The sequence below is a fragment of the Benincasa hispida genome, unplaced genomic scaffold (assembly GCF_009727055.1).
Source record: "Benincasa hispida cultivar B227 unplaced genomic scaffold, ASM972705v1 Contig533, whole genome shotgun sequence".
NCBI classification, from domain to species: domain Eukaryota; kingdom Viridiplantae; phylum Streptophyta; class Magnoliopsida; order Cucurbitales; family Cucurbitaceae; genus Benincasa; species Benincasa hispida.
Genome location: NW_024064906.1, coordinates 629,051 through 651,701, shown reverse-complemented (window position 1 = coordinate 651,701; position 22,651 = coordinate 629,051). Strand labels below are relative to the sequence as shown.

At 37.9% G+C, this 22,651-nt stretch overlaps 1 pseudogene; it reads right to left on the bottom strand.

Annotated features, from left to right (window-relative positions):
- Nucleotides 1-368: 368 nt before the first annotated feature.
- LOC120069654 overlaps nt 369-22,651 on the bottom strand; it is a 55,404-nt pseudogene continuing 33,121 nt past the window's right edge.

Below are 22,651 nucleotides of genomic sequence, written 5' to 3'. Positions count from 1 at the left end.
GAAACACTCTAGGCCAACTTTCTCTATAAATACTTCATTATAACTTCATATAAGGAAGTTGAGTCCTACTCTTAAACTCTCTAGCTTCCACGTTCTTTCACTTTCTGACTTAAGTATTGGGGTGGGTGTGGCAAGCACCACACCGTTGTGCAGGTTTTTCTTTTTGCAGGGCACATTCTTCTCCTCTTCAAACAAATTTATTGCTAGTGTCACGTGAAGGTCAGATACATTCACCCCTATCTAAAATTTGGTATCAAGACCCATGTTTTAGAAATTAAAAATCACACATCTTTAACAAACTCAAACTTTAACACAATTTAAATATTTTACAAACCTTGGAATTCGAAACCAAAAAACACTAAAGTAAATCAAAGCCTAAAATGTGTGAGAGCATCTATTCCGTCGAATCCCTTTTGAATAAAGTAGAGACGGTACTCTCTAACAGTGATTTGTTTATACTCGGGAGGATTTTGTTCGGACAACAACTGTTTGATGGATCCATAAAGTTTGGAGGTTGGTATAGAGCCAGTACTGAAGAAACATGCCACTGATACTCTTGGACCCTTACTATTAGCCACCACTCTATGCACCGAGCTCACAAATTTGTCATTTGAAATAAGCTGTGTCCATAAAAGGAACCCAAACCCGCCATTATATTTTAAGTTTGTCTCAATTACAATTTAATTACTTAATGAATGCATAATAAAACCTTGCCTGCAATAAGCTGCCGACGTTGACGACTAAGGCTCCAGGAACTGGCGGAATATCCACCCATTTGTTGTCATGAAGCACTTGAAGACCTCCGATGTGGTCCTGCAGCAACACGGTGATGAAGGTATTGTCGGAGTGCTCCGTGGTGCCGATGGCGAGTTCCGACTGAGGACACGACGGATAATAATGGCATGTCCTTCATTGCAATCCAAGTCCACGAGATGGGTTGATTTCAGACCAAGGGCCTTTGAAAGTAGTCTAAATATCAATTCTCCTAAGCTTCTCTATTTGTTTTGAATATTAAATTAGGATGTCTCTGCAACAAAAATCTTTTATCACCAATCACAAAAAGTAACACCAAAATTCTTTACTCTAATGTATTCAAAATTCGTGATTCAATCAATTCCTAGAAAAGTTTAAATTTATTAACAATTGTTTAAATGACATATTCAAATGGTATGCTAGGAGGTCACAAAAATTTTAACAAAGCTATATCTTAAAAACACGTTAATATTGTATTATAAAATTTTGACATTTATGAAGAAAAGTAGTTAATTTTTTTAGTATGTTGAAAGTAAAATGAAAATGTATTAAAAATAGGAGAAAACATTTTTTTTTAGTCCTTGAGTTTTCAAGAATAGTTGTATTTGATTTCTAAGATTTCGATTTAACTATTTTAGTCTCTAATTTTTTAAGAATGAGTTTAAAACGATCTTTACTAATAAAATAATTAAATTTAATTAATTAAATATTGATATGGAGAGTGACTTAGAAAAAAAATACTCATTTTTTTTCTCTTTCCTCTTCTCCTCTCTCTTCTTTTCCTCCAATTTCTCCTCCTCTCCTCTTCTACCGGTGAATTAATGTTTCAAGAAGAGTGAAGCAAACCGATCAGAGAGATTAAAAAATTGTAAATTTTCTTCTTGATTATAACAGGGGTTGAAGTTGTAATCACTAATTGGAAGACCCATAAAGTGGTTGTGAAAAGGGAAAAGGTGGTTCCATTGATGGTCTTATGAATATCCAATTCTGAAACTTTGTTTTTTAATTTTGGTTGTAGGGGTGGATGCAGTGAGGCTAGAGAATGAAAGAAGGCAAATGAAGAAAGTGGGAAAGAGAAGAAGGGTGATGGCGGCGGCGAGAGCAAAGAGAGCAACAAAGAAACCGAGGGTGACGGCAGCGGTGAGGCCAAATCCATCGTAGAAGTAGCGCCGGAAGAAACCATACTGGTGGAATTGAAAAGTAATGACTATTTCCAGCATTACCCACAAAGGTACCTGCTACACCAAAGACGGGAGGAGAGAGAAGAGGAGAGAGAAGAGGAGAGGGAGAAAGTAGAGGGAAAGAAGAGAGATGAGAAGAGGAAAGAAAAACATTAAAAAAATTAATCAATTTTTCCTTTGCAAAAAAAAAAAAACATTGAAAAAAGTATTCTTTCCAAGTCATTTGACGGAGTTTTTTTTTAACATTGTGATTAGGAAAACTATTTAGGAAAATATAGTGGTTTTGAAACTATTTAGAAATCTATGGTTGTTTTGGAGATTTCGAAGGGGGATTTAGTTTAAAATATTTTGTCAAGGATTCAACCCTCGACCTGTTGTAAATTAAAGAAGGATCGAGAGTTTGATCCTCGACCTGAGAAGAGGACGAGGGTTCAACCCTCGACCTGTCGAAAATTAAAGAAGAGATCGAGGGTTTGACTCTTGACCTAAAGGAAATTGAGAAGAGGACGAGGGTTCAACCCTCGACCTGTCAAAAACTAAAGAAGATTGAGAAATTTTGAAAGAGGTCGAGGGTGACCTCTGGAAATTAGCGCCTATCGTCTAGCTTCCAGCGTCTATTGTCTAGCTTCCAGCGTCTATTGTCTAGCATCCAACGTCTATCGTCTAGCATTCAACGTATATCGTCTAGCACCCAATGTCTATCGTCTAGCACCCAACATCCATCATCTAGCATTCAACGTCTATCGTCTAGCACCCAATGTCCATCGTCTAGTGCCCAACGTCTATCGTCTAGCTCAATCATTTAGCAAATGATCTCGCTGATCTCGTTCTCAACGATCTCGCTGATCTCACTCTCAACGATATCGCTCTCAACGATCTCACTGATCTCGCTCTCAACGATCTCACTGATCTCGCTCTCAATGATCTCACTGATCTTGCTCTCAAAGATCTCGCGCATAGCCTATCGCTTAGCTACTGCGAGCATCGTTTACCTCCATGCAATTACTACATGATCACCCAACGCCCGCCTACACGATCGCCTACCTCATCGTGTAGTGCCGTTCACTTACTAGACGATCGCATACCTAATCGTATAGTGCCGCTCATCTGCTACACGATCGTCCAGCACCTTTGCTCATACACACTTGAGGCTGCCGCAAGCCTTATCAACGCATCATGCTTTTCGAACTCCCACTCTCGAGAGCTCTCTTTCCTCACTACATGATCGCCCACAAACTCCTACAGGATCGCTTAGCTATTACAATTAGATGATCGCCTTCTCAAAACCTATATATCGCCTACCTTTTACTATACGATCATATATTAAATGCTATACGATCGCTAAGCTTTACTACACGATCGAATAGTGGAAGTACACAATGAGGGCACGCTGCGATGGCCTCTCGAGAGCTCTCTTTCCTCACTACACGATCGCCCATAAACTCCTACATGATCGCTTACCTATTACAAATATGCGATGGCCTTCTCAAAACCTATACGATCGCATACCTTTTAATATACAACCGTATATCAAATGCTACATGATCGCTAAGCTTTACTACACGATCGCATAGTTGAAGTACATGATGAGGGCACGCTGCGATGGCCTCTCGAGAGCTCTCTTTCCTCACTACATGATCGTATACCAAATGTTACATGATCACATAGCTAAGAATCTGAATCTCTGCAGCGCGCATCAGAGTGATTTGAATCGTCGACCTTCTTTAGAATGAATCCGAATCTCTGTAGCACGTTAGCGTCTCGTCCCATCCCACACTGCTTTCACAATCCGTGAGAAACTCGACCATTTAGCTTATAACCCCACCGTCTCTCATTTTCTCCTCACTGCCTTCGTTCTGCTTCTCATTTTCACACTGCTTTCGTTCCCTCACTCTCCTCACTACCTTCATTCTGCTTCTCATTTTTTCCTCACTACCTTCGTTCTTTCATTCTCACTGCCTTCAGCAAATCTTCTTTTTCTCCCACATTCGTCCATTAAATTGTAGGTTTGTACCTTTTATTATACAAAATTTCATTTTTTTTTTAAGAACTATACATTTTGTTCCTATTCTCATACTATTATATCTTTCTTATAGTTTTTTTTGCTGTTTGGAAAACAAAGAACAAAAAAGGTAAGTTATATTTGTGAGTTTACTATTTATTTATTACTAGTTTTATTACATTTAGTAGATCTATCATGTTGAATTCAATAATATTTACATATTGATGTTAGTAGTTCTTTCTCTATTAGTGTTAATCTTAGTAGTTATTATCAGTGTTAATCTTATGGTTGGGATGTTATACCAACATGTTAATCTTATTTATATTTTGTTTGTTTTTGTTTATATTTAAGTATAGTTTATTGTAAGAAATATACTTAAATAAACTATAGTTTAAAATAGTTGATTTTCTGATGATATTTGAGTTTTCTAGTATTAACTTTGAAAATATGGTTTAAAATGGTTGAAAAAAGTTTAATTTTCATTTTTTCTTTATTTTGTTATTAAATTTGAAAAAAGTTTTAAAATTTACCTCATTTGTAATGTTTATAGTTTAAAAATTGTAATATTTTTAGTTTAATACAAAACTATTTATGATTTTTTGAAATATATTTCTTATGATATTTTGATTTTTCTAGTATTAACTTTGAAAATATAGTTTAAAATTAGTTTTGAAAAAGTTTAATTTGATTTTATTTTTTTTTTGTATTAAATTTTGAAAAATAGTTTTTAACCAATAAGTTTACACTAACATTGTAATTTGAAAAGTTTAATTTATTGTTATGTTTAAAAATAGTTATAAAAAGTTTAATTTATTGTTATGTTTAAAAAGTTGATGTTCATAAAACTTAAAAAGTTGATGTTTATAAATTAAAAAGTGTAATATTTTTAGTTTAATACAAAATTAGTAGAACAATTACTAATGTATTGTTTGTCTTTTTTTTTTTTAGAAAATGGCGGCCAAATGCTTGGGATTTTTGTTGTTTACAAATGGTAATATGATTGATGGTATTGATGAAGTTGACTATGACCAACCACCAAGTGGGAGTTTTAGCATAAATGTGAACAGTGGAATTGTATTTGAACAATTCATTGAAATAGTTGGGATGTCACTTAGTGTAGATATGAGAACAAATCAGATAGAAATAATATATAGACATCCTAACCTAGAACCATCAAGATCAATAAGGTTTATGTCATTCCCTATTTCGAATGCACAAGTTATGAACTTGATGTTCTCAATCGCAATGCCACTGCCGAATTTAGTGCATTTTTATGTAAATGTAAATAGGATAGGGGTGGATATAAACTTGAATACATCATTTAGCCAGTTTGAAGATCCAACTGAATGTATTGATCCTGATCCGGAGTCAGTTGCATCGCCATGTGATAATGAAGATATGGCGCACGACCTATATAGAGACTTCAGAACTGAAACAGATGATGAATTTAAAGAGTTGGATTTCGATGGTCGTGAACATGAGTTACTTTTAGATACATTCAACGATTTGGATATGAATGTACTGGATAGCATTCGAGAACATGACCCAATTGTAGCCCATGTGGACGTTGACAATACTCAATTGTATAAAGGGATGATTTGTCAAGACAAAGAAATGCTACAACACGCGGTCAAATGTTTTGCAATAAAATTTCACGCACCATATGAGGTTGTTGAATCGACACCGACGATTTAGACAATTCGGTGTAAGAAGTGGAAGGAAGATTGCAAGTGGAGACTTCGTGCAATAAAGAAAAAATCGCATGGCTTGTTCGAGATCACTAAGTACGATGAGCAGCATACATGTTTTTATTCAGAACTATGTCAAATTCATGTGCAATTGGATTCATCAATGATTGCACTAGAGTTCTGTGATGCCGTAAGAGAAAAACCATCTATCAGTGTGGCACAACTGCAGTCCGACATTAAATCAAAGTTTGGATATCATGTTCCTTACCATAGGGTATGGGAGGGCAAAAGAAAAGCGTTGGCTAAAGTGTTCGGTGATTGGGATGAGTCTTACAAATTGTTACCCAAGTGGTTGTATATGGTTAAGCAAACCAATCCCGGAACACACGTAGAGTGGAGAGTGAAAGAAATGCTTACTGAAGGCCATGTTATCCTAACTTTTGTATTTTAGGCATTTGGTCCTTGTATAGAAGCTTGGCCGATAATTTAGATAGATGGTACACACTTGTACGACAAATATAGAGAAAAATTGCTTATTGTTACATCAATTGACACAAGCGGCCATCTTCTTCCACTTGCATTTGCTGTTGCTGATGAGGAGTCTGTAGACTCATGGGGATGGTTCCTGAAACACCTGAGAGAAATTATCACACGAAGAGATGTGTTTAATTTCAGATCGACATGTTAGTATAATCGCAGCAGTGTACAATCCAGCAAATGGTTGGATGAGACCAAAATGTCACCATCGTTTCTGCTTACGACATATCGTCAACAACTTTAATAAAAAGTAGAGATTTAATTCATTGAAAAATTATGTTTATCGTGCCGAGTGTCAGTTTCAAATTCAGAAGTTCAATAAAGCAATGAAGATATCAAAGGAATAAATCAGAGCTGTTTGAATTTTTTTTACAACATTAATTTAGAGCAATGGACTCAAGCACATGATGAAGGATTCAGATATGGGTGGATAACGTGTGGTAAGGTCCTATAGACTTAATCGCATATATCGCATGCATTCTAGCCATTCGAAGCCGTAGCATTCATACCCAAACGTGGTTTACTATGTATGTGTGTTCAGGGACGCATGGCTTGTGTTGACTAAGGTTGCCCTTGCGGTCACTCTTAAGGATTGCAATGAAACCATCTCTGCATTTTATCTATTTTCCCATACATTATTTCATGTCAAAGTTTTTGTCGTTATCTCTTACCCTCTCATGCATATTTCTCATTGTGTTGTCTGTTAGATTAGGAGAGGAGTAGCGGTTAAACTTAAAAACCTCCCTTTCATTCTTTTATCAAAACCATCGCATGCACATTACACGCATTACATATAGCTACAAGTCCCATGTGTTTTGACCTCAGATTACCCGAGAAAACTTGTGTTCGTTTTATACTTGCGTGAGCAACAAGAAAACTTGTACAGACGCATGGTACATCGCCATACCATTATTAACGCATATTCATTCCAACGCACGGACCATTGACGCAAAATGACTATCAACGCATAATCTAGGAAAAATGCATCGCATACTTGGCGTCTACGGGATTTTGGATGTCGAGTAAAAATTTAACTTCATTTCTTCTGTCATTCACTAGTTTGCCAGAGATTGAGAAGCTGGCAAAAGAAATCAAAAAATTACCATTAGCACACTAATTTTGCCGAAAGTCCTCCGGCAACAGCGCCAAAAACTTGAATGGTTGGTTTATGCGGTAAAATATGGAATGAAATGCGATGATGGAATTGCGTTGAGCAACAAGTTCTCAGTGGGAATCCAATTTAAACCCCACTGAGTTTCCTGGTAAGTCTAGGTCGAACTCAGGACTTGGAAAACGGTAATGCGGTTGCATAACTTTTCAAAAGACTTTACAATAACTAGAAAAAAATAACTCAAATAAATTTTTGGTTTTGTTTTCGGTAATAAAAATAAACAAATGCGACGGAGGTTCAAAAAAGAGTTATAATACGAAAAATGCCGATGAGTATGCGGTGAACGTGTTGAGGAAGGATTTGGCTAACACTCCTTAGGAGCTTCATTTATGCGACCAATGCCAAACCACACATACAAATAGTTAAAGACCCATCGCTCGACGTAAATGCTTACGACTTCTAAATGCTAGAACGCATGTGATATATGCGATTAAGTCTATCAGCGACCTACACATAAGCCTCTATTCTATTTATGCTTTGATGACAAAAATGACACACACACAAATAAGGCGACCAACAAAATATCATACCTATCTCGAGGGTTGCATGCGATCAGCGTTGACAAATGCCCCACCGTGATTAATTATGCCTTTCAACCCATAATCGCCCACGCAATGCGACCACTCCTATGCGAAATCCTCTTGAGCAGATGTTTGCGAGCACAAATCATCGCAAAAGCCCTTTGCGGTAATGCTGCGCTCGACCGTTGATTTCTTGTGATTGCACTTTTCGCCTTGTGTCAACGCATATTTCCACATAAAATTTACGAAAATTAACTGATTCTATGCGATGAACGCATGCGAACCAACAATGTTATTGAACTTTAATGCTTTTTGCGACGTTAATCTAACATATTTATCAACGCAAGCCAACATTGTTTAAGAACTTAGCACTGTAATAACGTGCATTTCTGCCTTTATCAGAATGTCGAATGCTTGCCACTTGTTACATGAAACAGTACACTCGAACCTGTTTAGCCTCAATATTTTGAACGTTTCTCCTTTGGGTATGAGACTATGACGTCTGGTCTCCACATGAATATTAGACCTTTCATACCCGATCGTATGATTGTACTTCATGTTTACTAATCTTGCAAAGCCTATTTAATTTATTTTCTCATGTGGTACCTGTTGATTATACTCCACTTAGTATTATAAAAATATTGCTTGAAATAAATTATTAATTTATATATTATATATATTATAAAATAATATTACCGAGTGTATTTATCTTGACGTTCCAAATGCATCCCTTATTTCTTCTCTTCTTTTCTCGAAATAATTCACGCATTTGAAGAATGTTATCTGAAGCAAGAGCAATTTATAGCAACTTCGAGCTCCTTTGAGGACTCCATTTATGCACTCTGATAGAAAATCGTCGTTATCCACCCATATCTGAAATCCTTTCATCATGTGCTTGAGTCCATTTAGCTTCTAAATTTAATGTGCTAAAAAAAATTCAAACAGCTCTGATTTCATTCCATTTGATATCTTTCATTGCTTTATTGAACTTTCTGAATTTGAACTGACACTCGCACGATAAACATAATTTTTCAATGAAATTATTTGTGTGTGTGTCACTTTGTCATCGCATAAATGGAGATAGAGGCTTATGTGTAGGTCCTATAGACTTGATCCATATATCGGCATGCATTTCTAGCATTCGAAGCCGTAGCATTCATACCCAAACGCGGTTTTACTTATTGTATGTGTGTTCATGATCGCATGGCTTGTGTTTGACTAAGGTTGCCCTTGCGGTCACTCTTAAGGATTGCAATGAAACCATCTCTGCATTTTATCTATTTCCCATTAACATTTATTTCATGTCAAGTTTTTGTCGTATCTCTACCTCTCATGCGATATTCTTCATTGTGTTGTCTGTTTAGATAGAGTAGGAGTAGGGTTAACCTTAAAAAACCTCCCTTTCATTCTTTTATTCAAACATCGCATGCACATTACCGCATACATATAGCTACAAAGTCCCTGTGTTGACCTCAGATTACCCGAGAAATTGTTTTCGTGTTATACTTGGCGTGAGCACCAAGAAAACTTTGTGACAGAACGCATGGTCATCGCATACATTTATTAACGCATTATTCATTTCAACGCACGACCATTGACGCATGACTATTCAACGCTATATCTTAGGAAAATGCAGCGACCATAACTGCCGCTACGGGATTTTGGTTGTCGAGTTAAAAATTAACTTCCATGTTCTGTTCATCACGTAGTTTGCCAGAGATGAGAGCTTGCAAAAAGAAATCAAAAAAAATTACATTAGCACACTAATTTTGCCGAAGTCCTCGGCAACAGCGCCAAAAACTTGATGGTTAGGTTTATGCGGTGAAAAATATGGAATGAAATGCGATTGATGGAATGCAGTTAAGGCAACAAGTTGCTCAGTGGAATCCCAAGTATAAACCCCCACTGATTTCCTGGTAAGTCTAGGGTCGAACTCAGGGACTTGGGAAAACGGTATGCGGTGAAAACTTTCCAAAAGACTTTAACAATAAAAACTAGTAAACTCAAATAATTTTTTGGTTTTTTTGTTTTACGGTAATAAAAATAACAAATGCCGACGGAGTTTCAAAAGAGTTGATAAGCACGAAAAATGCGATGAGGTATGCGGTGAACGGGTGAGAAGGGATTGGCTAACACTCCTTAGATCGTTCATGTTATGCGACCATGCAACACACATACAAAGTTAGACCATCTTCTCGACGTAAATGCTAAACGACTTCTAATGCTAGAACGCATGTGATATATGCGATAAGTTGCCTATAGACCTACACATAAGCCCTATTTCTTATTATGTTGATGACAAATGACAAACACACAAAATAAGGGCGACCACAAAATATCAATACTATCTCGAGGGTGCATGCAAACGCATTGCAGTTGACAAATGCGCCCACCGTGATTAATTATGCTTTCACCCATATGCGCCCACCAAGTTCGACGACTCTATGCGCATAAATCCTTCCTTGAGCAGATGTTGCGAGACACAAATCATCGCAAAGCCTTGCTAATGCTGCGTCGACCGTTGATTATCTTGTGATGCCACTTTTCGCCTTGTGTCAACGCATATCCACATTAAAAATACGAAATAACTATTCTATGCGATGAACGCATTTGCGACCACAATGTTATTGGAACTTAATGCTTTTGGACGTTAAATCTAACATATTATCAACGCAAGCCAAACAATGTTAAGGAACTTAGCACTGTATAACGCTGCATTTCTGCCTGTTATCAGAATGTCGAATGCTGCCACTGTTACATGAACAGTAACCACTCGAACCTGTTTAGCCGCAATATTTTGAACTTTTCCTCCTTTGTATTGAACTATTGCGTCTGTCTTCACATGAAAATAGACCTTCATTACCATCGGTATGATTGTACTTCATGGTTTACTAAGATTCTTGCAGCCTATTATTTATTTTCCTCATGTGCGTACCTGGATTATTTACTCCCACTTAGTATTTATTAAAATATGCTTGAAATTAAATTATTTCGAATTATATATATAATATATATAAAATAATATACCGAGTGTATTTATTCTTGACGTTCCAATGCATCCCTTATTCTTCTCTTTCTTTTCTCAAATAATTCATGCATTTGAAGAATGTTATCTGATCAGAGCATTATAGCAACATTCGAGCTCTAGGACTCCATTTATGCAACTCGGATAGGATCGTCGTTATCCACCCATATCCTGAATCCTTCATTCATGTGCTTTGAGTCCATGCTCTTAAATTAATGGTTGCTAAAAAAAAATTTATCAGTCCTGTGGCACAACACTGGCTGCTCAAGTCCTTAGACCACTCTATATATGCAATAACTCAGTGTCCATTTGGAGCATCTTATGTACTTCTTTGAACTTACTCATAGGAGAATTATGGTAGGGCCAAAAAGAAAACATGCCTGAGCTTTCAGGACAGAAGTCGTATACGAGATCGAATATAATGTGATTCAGAAGTTCGTGAACAATAATTGTTAAAAACCAAGTGCTTGCTATATATCCGTTGTGTTTTAAATAAGCAAGAGTTAACACAATCCCGGTGATTACGAACCAGACGTTAAGTAGTGGATCGAGTGTAGAAGACCAGAGAAAACAATGACTTAGGCTGTGGAAGAAGCACTCGTCATGTTATCCACTCTAAACCCAATTCTTTGCGTGATTATTTATGGGCTACCACGCCTCCGATTATAACCTAAACAATGTCCCAACTGAAAAAATTAAACAAACATCCTACTTCGTGTGATAAATTTCCCTACCTCAGGGGTACAAGGACCATCCCCATGAAGATCTACAGAGCTCTCTTTGCAATCTCTTGTAACTCAGCAACAATAACGACTCTACAAGACTAATTGGATTAGATAAGGTACACACCGCTTCAGTACAGTGATCGACAATTGATTATAGAGCAAAAACCTTTTATTGTTACAATCATTATTGACAACAAGCTGGCCATCTTTTCTTCCCTTGCATTTGCGGTTGCCTGATGAGGAGTCTTGATAACTCCATGGGATGGGATTCCTGAAACACCTAGATAAGAAATATCAACACGAAAGAGGATGGTTTAATCAATCGACCAAATATAATCGCCAGCAGTACAAAATCCAGCAAATGTTTGGATGAGACCAAAATGTCTTCACCATCGTTTCTGCTTACAACGACATATCGTCAACAACTTTAATAAAAAGTTAGAGATTTAATTTCATTGAAATTATTATGTTTATCGTGCGCTCAGTAGTTCAGTTTCTTCAAATTCAGAAGTTCAAATAATTAAAAGCAATGAAGATATACAAGGAATTATAAAGACAGAGCTGTTTGGAAATTTTTTTACAAACATTAATTTAGAGCAAAATGGACTCAAAAGCACATTGATGAAGGATTCAGAATTAAAAGATATGGGTGTGCGATAACGGACGAATCTATTCAGCAAAAGTGTCAATAAATGGAGTCCTTACAAAGGAGCTCGAATTTGCTATAAAAATGCTCTTGCTCATAGATAAACATTCCTTTCAAATGCCAGCATGAATTATTTCGAGAAAAGAAGAGAAGAAATAAGGGATGCCATTGGAACGTCAAGATAAATACACTCCCGGTAAAATATTATTTAATATATATCATATATATAATTTAAATAATTTATTTCAAGCATATTTTATTAATATACTAAGTAGGAGCAAGTTAAAAAATCCAGGTACGCACATCGAGAAAATAAATAAATAGGCTGCAAGATCTAGCAAAACATGAAGTACAATCCATTACGATCGGTATGAAGCGTCTATTTCATGATGGAGGACCAGACGTCATAGTCCTCCAATACCAAAGGAGGAAAACGTTCAAAATATGAGGCCAACTAAACAGGTTCCGAGTGGTTACTGTTCATGTAACCAAGTTGGCAAGGCATTCTGACATGCTTAGAATAAGCAGGCAGAAAATAGCAACGTTATTACAGTGCTAAGTTCTTTTAAAACAATGTTGGCTTGCGTTGAATAAAATATGTTAAGATTTACGTCCAAAAAAGCATTAAGTTACATAACATTGTTGGTCGCATGCGTCATCGGCATTAGAATCAGTTAATTTTCGTAATATTAAATTTAATGTGGAATATTGCGTTGACACAAGGCGGAAATAAAGTGCAATCACAAGAAATCAAACGTCCGAGCGCAGCATTACCGCAAGAAGCTTTGCGATGATTTTGTAGCTCGCAAACATCTGACTCAAGAAAGGATATTATCGCATAGAGTCGTCGCTAAACTATGGTGGGCGCATATGGGTTGATTGAAAAGGGCATAATTTAATCACGGTGACTGGGCGCATTTGTCAACCATGGCATCGCATGCAACCCTCGAATAGGTATGATATTTTGGTCGCCATTTATTTGTGTGCTGTCGTTCATGTCCATCACATTTAAATAAGAAAATAGAGCTTAATGTGTAGGTCCATATAGACTTTATCGCATATATCACATGCCGTGTCTTAGCATTAGAAGTCGGTAGCATTTTACGTCCGAAGGAAAGATGGTCTACTATTTGATATGTTTGTTGCGAGGATCGCATAACATGAACGCATCCTAAGGAGTGGTTAGCCAAATCCCTTCTCAACCCGTTCACCGCATACTCATCGCAATTTTTCCGTATTATCAACTCTTTTTTTGGGAAACTCCAGTCGCATTTTTGAGTTTATTTTTTATTATTACCGAAAACAAAAAACCAACACAATTTATTTGAGTTACTAGTTATTGTAAAGTCTTTTGAAAAAAGTTTAATCACCGCATACCGTTTTCCAAGTCCCTGACTAGGTTCGACCCATAGACTTACCAGGAGAAACTCAAGTGGGGGTTTTATACTTGCGATTTCCACTGGAGAAAAGCAAGAAACTTGTTGCTCAAGCCAATTCCATCATCGGCCATTTCATTTCCATATTTTCACCGCATAAACCAACATTCAAGTTTTTGGCACTATGTTGCCGAGGACTTCGGCAAATTAAGTGTGCTAAAGGGGTATAATTTTTTTGATTTCTTTGCAGCTCTTCAATCTCATTTTGGCAAACTACGTGATGACAGAAAACAGGAAAGTTAATTTACTCGACAACCAAAAATCCCTTAGACGCAGTATGCGATGCATTTTCCATAAGATATGCTGTTGATAGTCATGCCCGTCAATGGTCCGGTGCATGTTGGTAATGAATATGCCGTTAATATTTAAATGTAATGCATAAAGAAAACTCTTACTTCTTGATCATTTTCGGTGTCTCTACACAACAGTTTGTCCTCTTGTGCTCATCGTGCACATTCACTATCATAACTTATAGCGGGCACAAACGACAACATTTCTCCGTATACAAGGACCCACAAATGGTAATCTCCTGAAGAGTAATCAAACAAACACTAGGTAGACTTTGATATACAACCTAGTCGCACTTGTCAGATATAGCATTTCCTTTTCACCTCTCCACTCTACGGCGTAGAGGTGGTGTGCCCAATGCATGTATGTTGTCTGTGAATATAACAAAGCAAATGTACAGGCGACCCTTGGGTTAACTATTATATAGTGTGGTATATTCCAAAGCTCCTACATCTCTTTACATCCTCTACACAAGACAAATATACCAATCCGAAGAATCACTGTAAGCAGAGCGACTTTGTCTAGATTATGACGACACCATCAACTCTATGACCACTGAATTAGAATATAATGATAAATATGTGGAGATAATCACACATAAAGCACCTAAAATGCAGAGATGGTTTCATTTTGCAATTCCTTAAGCAGTTGACCGCAAGGGCAACTTAGTCAACACAAAGCCATGCCGATCATGAAACACACATACAATAGTTAAACCACGTTTGGGTATTGGAATGCTACGGTTCGAATGCTAGAATGCATGCCGATATATGCGATAAGTCTATAGACCTACACATTAAGCCTCTATTCTCATTTATGCGGATGACAAAGTTGACACCACACACAAATAATTCATTGAAAAAATTATGTTTATCGTGCCGAGTATCAGTTTTCAAATTCAGAAGTTCAATTAAAGCAATTGAAGATGATCAAAGGAAAAAATCAGAGCGTGTTTGAATTTTTTTTTACAACATTAAATTTTAGAGCAATGGACTCAGCACATGATTGAAGGATTCAGATTTATGGGTGGATAACGGACGATCTATCAGAGTGCATATAAATTGGAGTCCTCAAAGGAAGCCTCGAAATGTGCTATGAAAATTGCTCTTTGCTCAGTATAACATTCTTCAAAAATGCCGTAATTATTTCGAGAAAAGAGAAAGAAATTAAGGATTGCATCTGAACGTTCAAAAAATACACTCGTAATATATTATTTATATTATAATAATATAATTAAATATTTATTTCAAGCATAATTTTATAATACTAGTGGTAGTTAAAAAATCCAGGTACGCCCATTGAGAAATAATAAATAAATAGGCTGCAAGATCTTAGTAAACATGAAGGTACAATCATACGATCGTATGAAGGTCTATTTCATTTGAAGACCAGACTGTCATATGTCTCAATACCAAAGGAGGAAACGTTCAAATATTGATAGCTAAACAGGTTCCGAGCTGGTACATTTCATGTAAACAAGTAGGCAAGCATTCACATTCTGATAACAGGCAGAAAATGCACGTTTATTACAGTTGCTAAGTTCTTAAAACACATGTTGGCTTGCGTTGATTAAAAATATGTTAATTACGGCCAAAAAGCATTAAGTTTCATAACATTGTTGGTCGCATGCGTTTTCATCGCAATAGAATCAGTTAATTTCGTGATTTTATTGTGGAATATGCGTTGACACAAGGCGGAAAAGTTGCCAATCACAAGAAAATCAACGGTCCCGAGCGCAAGCATTACTCAAGGCTTTTGCCGATGATTTTGTCTCGCAAAACATCTGCTCAAAGAAGGATTATCGCATAGAAGTCGTCGCAACTTTGAGTGGGCGCAAATGGGTGAAAGGCATTAATTAATCAACGGTGGGGCATTTGTCAACCATGCATCGCTATGCACCCTCGAGATAGTTTATGATATTTTGTGTCGCCTTATTTGTGTGTGTGTCATTTTGTCATCACATAAATAAGAATAGAGCTTATTGTGTAGTCCTATAGACTTATCGCATATATCACATGAGTTCTAGCATTAGAAGTCGCTAGCATTTACGTCGAGAGATTTCAGTCTACTATTGTATGTGTGTTGCATGTCGCATAAACATGAACGCATCCTAAGAGTGTTAGCCAAATCCCTTCTCAACCCGTTTCACCGCATACTCATCGCATTTTTCGTATTAATCAACTCTTTTTTGAAACTCCGTCGCATTTGTGTTATTTTTTATTACCGAAAACAAAAAACCAAACAATTATTTGAGTTACTAGTATATGTAAAGTCTTTTGAAAATTATCACCGCATACCGTTTCCCAAGTCCCTGAGTTCGACCTAGCTAGACTTACCAGGAAACTCAGTGGGTTTATACATGGATTCCACTGAGAAACTTGTTGCTCAACGCAATTCCATCATCGCATTTCATTCCATATTTTCACCGCATAAAACCAACCATCAAGTTTTGGCGCTGTTGCCGAGGACTTCGGCAAATTAGTGTGCTAATGGTAATTTTTTTGATTTCTTTGCAGCTCTCAATCTCTGGCAAACTACGTGATGACAAAACATGAAGTAATTTTACTCGACAACCAAAATCCCGTAGACGCCAGTATGCGATGCATTTTCCTAAGATATGCGTTGCATAGTCATGCGTTAATGTCGTTTGCGTTGAATGAATATGCGTTAATAAATGTATGCGAGACCATGCGTCCTGTCACAATTTCTTGTGCTCACGCCAAGTTAACACGAACACAAGTTTTCTCGGGTAATCTGAGGTCAAACACAGGGACTTGTACTTATGTATGCGTAATGTGCATGCCGCATGGTTTGAATAAAAGAATGAAAGGATGGTTTTAATTAACCCTACTCCTACTACCTATCTAACAGACCAACACAATGAGAATATGCATGAGAGTAAGATACGACAAAACTTGACATGAAATAAATGTATGGGAAAATAAGATAAAATGCAGAGATGGTTTCATTGCAATCCTTAGAGTGAACCGCAAGGGCAACCTTAGTCAACACAAGCCATGCGATCATGAAACACACATACAATAGTAAAACCACGTCTTGGTATGAATGCTACGGCTTCGAATGCTAGAATGCATGCGATATATGCATAAGTCTATAGGGACCTACACATAACCTCTATTCTCTTTTATGCGATGACAAAGTGACACACACACAACAATAAGGTGACCACATAATTATCATACCTATCCTAGGGTGCATGCGATGCAGTGTTGACAAATAGAGCTTATTCCCTAAGTCCCTATCTCTTGCTTATGCCAATCTAATATCGCTCTCTCGTAGTCTAATTCTAACCTAGCTCTCTCAGAACATTGGTTCTTTCTTTAGACTCTCTCTCAAGTAGCTCTAAAGGTGTTGGGCACAACAAATAAAAACAGACAAATGCATGAACTTGGTTGACGTAAGATTATCTTATCTCTAGTAACAATGCATACATTGCTTAATGCGTCCAACCACTTACCCTCCCGGGCAGTTTATTGTTGCTGACTTACTCATAGAACAAGCAATGCGTTTAGCATATAAACAGGTGTTGCAGCAGCTTCACACTAAGCAAATAAGATTACTCACACACTCCACAACGTACACACCTATGGTGGGTTGCTACATGCTTCAATCCCTAATTCCACACGACTAAGTATGCGATAACCCAAGCAATCCAACTAAGTGTCTGCAATGAAAGTGAAGATGCTAAGCAAGAAGAGATGGAGATGAAGTTGAAGGAACAGAGAAATGCATTGGAAAACAATTGTATTTAATTCCTTAATCACAAAAAGGTCATACAGTACAATATAAAAAAGAAAGGAAAAGGAAATGACCGTCTGGAAGCAAAGAACTTGCTTCCCAGCGGAAGTTGCGTCAAGGCTGCCGGTTGGTGCCATGGATGGGCCAGAGGAACTGACTCTCTCGAGATCTAGCTGGTCGTAGGCTTCGGTCGTCACTCGAAAATGATGAAGGAGTGAAGAACTCTCAAACTTCTTCTCACCGTTTTTCTGGATCTGCAAGGATCTGCCCGGAACGCGAACCTCAGTGAAAAACCTTTGGAATTACTGAATTTCAGCTCATCGGCTTCTATTATAGAGTTGGGTCGCTCGACAACATTAATGACTGCTCTGAGTCTGACATTCGACACGTTAGTTCCTTCTAAACTTGCCACTAACGACATGGTAGGTGAAATGTCAATATCATCTTTTGAATTTTCTCGAGGAAAGATGCGTGATGCGTTCATTCCCACTAACCTTGCGTGATCCCATTATCATGCATTGTCGCGTTCTCTCAAAATTCATCAATGACCGTAATTCGCTTAATACCGCAACTCTACATGATGACCACAATCGCTTGACGAGCGCAACTCCCATGCGCATGACAACATACGGCTTGATTATTTGCAACATCTATGCACTTGGATCGATGCGTTTACCTTTGCGATGGACTGTTTCTCCAACATGTGGTCGTACTATGCGATGGTCTGGTTTCCGCGTTGCGTCCATTTTCTTGTTTAGCCAAAAATAGAACATAACGCATAATAACGCAAAATAATGGGTTAGCTGAGATTCAACATGCTTGATCGACGCAAGTCATTTTCTCAGTGAATTCTATCATGATTGCCGCATATTTGCCTAACAACCTTTATAATTCTAAGTAAAAGGCTAAGATGACATTATTTTTGCATATTATCACTACGACCCGGAGAAGATTTGAGAGAATAATATTTCGACAAAGACTGAGAAGACAACCGCCAACAAACAAAGACAGAAACCCCAAGAATGGCGGAACAACCAAAACAAGGCCACAAATGCGAACAATATAATGGCCAACCCCATCCTTCTGAGCGAAATAGACCGCAATAGACCCATTCGGGACTATGTGTCGCCCGACCTTCCATGATCTCCCTCCCAGGAATCATGAGGCCAGCGTTAGACGAATCGAGGTTTTGAAATGAAGCTAGTAATGTTGAGATGATCTAGGCTGCTGGGCAGTTTTGGAGGGAGGTGTAGCGAAGACCCACATGCCCACCTCCGAAGCTTTCATAGAAATCTGCAACACTTTTGTGTTCTCGAATTCTCCACCGAGGAAGTTCGACACACTCTGTTCCCATTTTTCTTATGCGATCAAGCAAGAATTGGGCATATTCTCTCGAACCGGGAGATAACCTCGTGGGAACAAGTCGTCTAAAAGTTTATGAAGAAGTATTTCCCACTAACCGAGAATGCCAAGAAAAGGAAATTAATAAAAATTTTGAACAGAAACTGACGAATCACTTAGCAATGCTTGGGCAAGTTTAAGCGGCTTGTAAGAGACTGTTATAACTTGTAGAAATACAAGTATTTATGTTGTTTTATTTAGATATTGAGGCAAAATAAGAAAGAAAAAGTTGCGTCGATAGTATAAGAATTGCTAAGAAATACGAAAATTAATAAAGTGTCGTAAACACACCCACTAACGCATTGCGATGACGAAATAGAATGTCCAAGTCTCCTGTTTTGCAGGAAATAGGTCACCGCATGCGTTAATGACTCGAGGAAAAAATGTACAATGCATCTACATCGCATACGCCAATCGATCAAGAACGAAGAAATTGATCAACGCAATGGCGGGCGCATGCGACATCGATCATGGGTTAGAAGATCAACGCATTTCCACCGCATGTTGGTAATCAAAACAATAATACGCCATGCAGCGATCGACGAAGATGTGAAGAGCAACGCATTCGCGGCGATTTATGACAAGTGTACAATTTCTGTTGTAATGATTCTGACAGATGATCGTGGAGCAGAGCAGACATTTCCACTACCATAGTAGGAATTATCAGAATTAACAGGCGGGACCACCAAAATAAAGAGCTAGGTCTTGTCTATAAATAGCTTCCTGAATTCATTGCAAAGGAAGGCTGGTCTGAAGAGACTTTACAGAGAAAATCTTAGGAGAAACAACCAAACAAGGCTCGAAAAGGTGAGTCTTCTGAGCAAGAATTCTTTCGATTCTCAAGTTGAAGCTTTGTGCAAGAGGTCACTTCCTATTGGAAAGCAAGCCTGAGAGGAAGCTTTCCTCTCCACTTCATCCATACGCGGGCAACAAAACGTCTCCGATCAGGATATGTGTCAAACATTGGCACTCTTTCCGTATTTGTTTACTATTACTTTTTTTCATCTACTATTTTCATCTTCTTTAATCTGCATTCACACAATCATGTATCAAACGCTTATCTTTAGATTTTAAATTGATTATCATCATCATCATCTAATCATCTCTTTGTTCCTTTCCATAAATTTATCATCCATTTTTCTCCATCATGTTGTCTTAACCCCTAGGTAAAGAGGAAGAATAAGCGAGTGAGTTAATCTTTGTAAGGTAATCAGCTAAATTTAGCTAAAGCATGCTCGACATCATCTTCACCTGTTGAGAGTAGAAGTGAAGATGTTATTACGCCTATCGAGAGAGGTTGGAAGAATGTTCGTTAACTAAAGCGAGAAGTATTTCCAGAGATGGAAACAACCTTGTGTTCATTACGTTCATCTTCTATTTCACCATAGATATATGGAACGCGACCGATCACTGAAAGGTGTACCCAAGAGAAAGCAAAACCTTAGGTGCATCCTTAACAAGATTGACAAACTGCGATGTCCTTTCCCTCTATTCATTCTCTTTCTGATTCATTCATAAGACTTGCCATCGCATTATTAGATTCTTTTGTTACAACTTCACAAGCCAGTCCTTACCGTATCAATAGTAGTTAGACATTATTTTATCAATGCATTTTATTTACAACACAATTTACATTTCCACATAAACAAAACTCTTTATTCTTTATGACTAGCGTCACATGTGCCACATTAGTATCACATCTAAATGACAACAATCCCCGTGTTCAAGCTCAAGTCCGTCTGAGAAACTTGCGTTGAATTATACTTGGTTTAGCGCAAGGAAACTTTGTGACATGCACTACATCATTGCATACTACGAGGCATATTATCATCAACGCATACACTTAGAACATAGTATCGCAAAATATCTTTATCGCTAAAGCACCTTTGAGTGCATAACACATCATCAATTCATTCATAAACAGCGCAGTAATAAAGATAATATAAATTTTAGTCATCAGTTTATGGCGCTGTTGTCGGGGACATGAACTTGTTCATGCATTCATTATTCATCGTTGTCCATATGCTTAAAGACTAATTTATCCGTACAAGTTTATATGGCGCTGTTTTTGGGACATGTACTTGTCATTCAATTCACATTCATCAATTGTCCATATGCTTAAAGATATAAAATTATCTGCACAAGTTTATGCACCGTTGCCGAGGATTGGTAATGGTTTAGTGTTTGAATATTCTTGTTGGTATCTTGCAGAGAGATCTTTGCTGTACTATTTTGTTTATCACGAAGAGTAGGCTGACGATTTATGAGTACTGGAACTGATCCAGAAATTCGAAGCTAACCAGAAGATCGAGCGTACTTTTTGTGCAAGGCATGCCAGAACCGAATAGGCGAAGAAGAGCAAATATGACTAATAACGAGAGCCCGAAGGAAATCAAGGGGCGAATCGCCAGCTCAAGAATCCTATTTTTCTTGCTGCGACCAACAACATCCCGATTGAGAACTATGCGACGCCAAATCTATACAACTTCTCGCTCGGAATTTCAAGACCAATGGTTTGAGGAGAATGCACGTTTGAAATTAAGCCATCATGCTTCAGATGATCCCAAAATGCGGACATTTTTGAGGATGAAAAGGTGAAGACCCACATCCCATCTAACAAGCTTCGTGGAGATGTGCATACTTATCTCCATTCCTGGTGTTATTCTGAGGGAATCAGACTATACCTTTTCCCGTTAACACACTGAAAGGATGAGGCAAAGAGGTGGCTCATTCATTGGAGCCAAACGAAATCAATTTATAGGATTCAAATTGTGGAGCGGTCATGAAGAAATTCTTCCCTCCAGCCGACAACGCAAGAAGACGAAGGGATGTGTTAAATTTTGAGCAGATGGAGAATGAGACTCTAAGCACCACCTGGGTGCATTTCAGAAAGATTGTAAGAATTGTCCGCATATCGGGATTCTCGATTGCGTCTGATGGAAGACCTTCTATAATGGCTTGAATCGATCAACGTAAGCTGTTGCTGACGCCTCCGCAGTAGGAGATTTATGGATAGAGCCCTACACTAAAGCCAAGGTCATCCTGGATCGCATTTCGTAAGCAATGGATGATTGGGTGACGATGTGGTATGGCGGGAAGAGCCTCGAGAGTAGAAAATTGAAAATGCCATTGTACCATCAGAATACAATGACAATCTTGGCGCCGGCAAAATGGCTCTGCAAGTACTCTCTCCTCCAGGACGATGGCAATAAATCAACTTGATTTATGTCGGACTGCAGTTGTGCCACACTGATTAGATGGGTTCTTTCTCTTACCGCAGGTATCCCCATAATCTTCTCTAGCAGGCGAACAGTGCATTCGATAGAATCCAATTGCACATGCAATTTGGACATAGTTCCGCACAAATGTAAGAAACCCAGGGTCTACCTGGCCTCATCGTACTTAGTGATCATCGAACAAGCCAATGCATTTTTCTTTAAGTTTGCACCGGCAAGTCTCCAAACATGTGGCTAATCACATTATGCTCCGTGCACAACACCGTCTTGACAAGCCGAGAT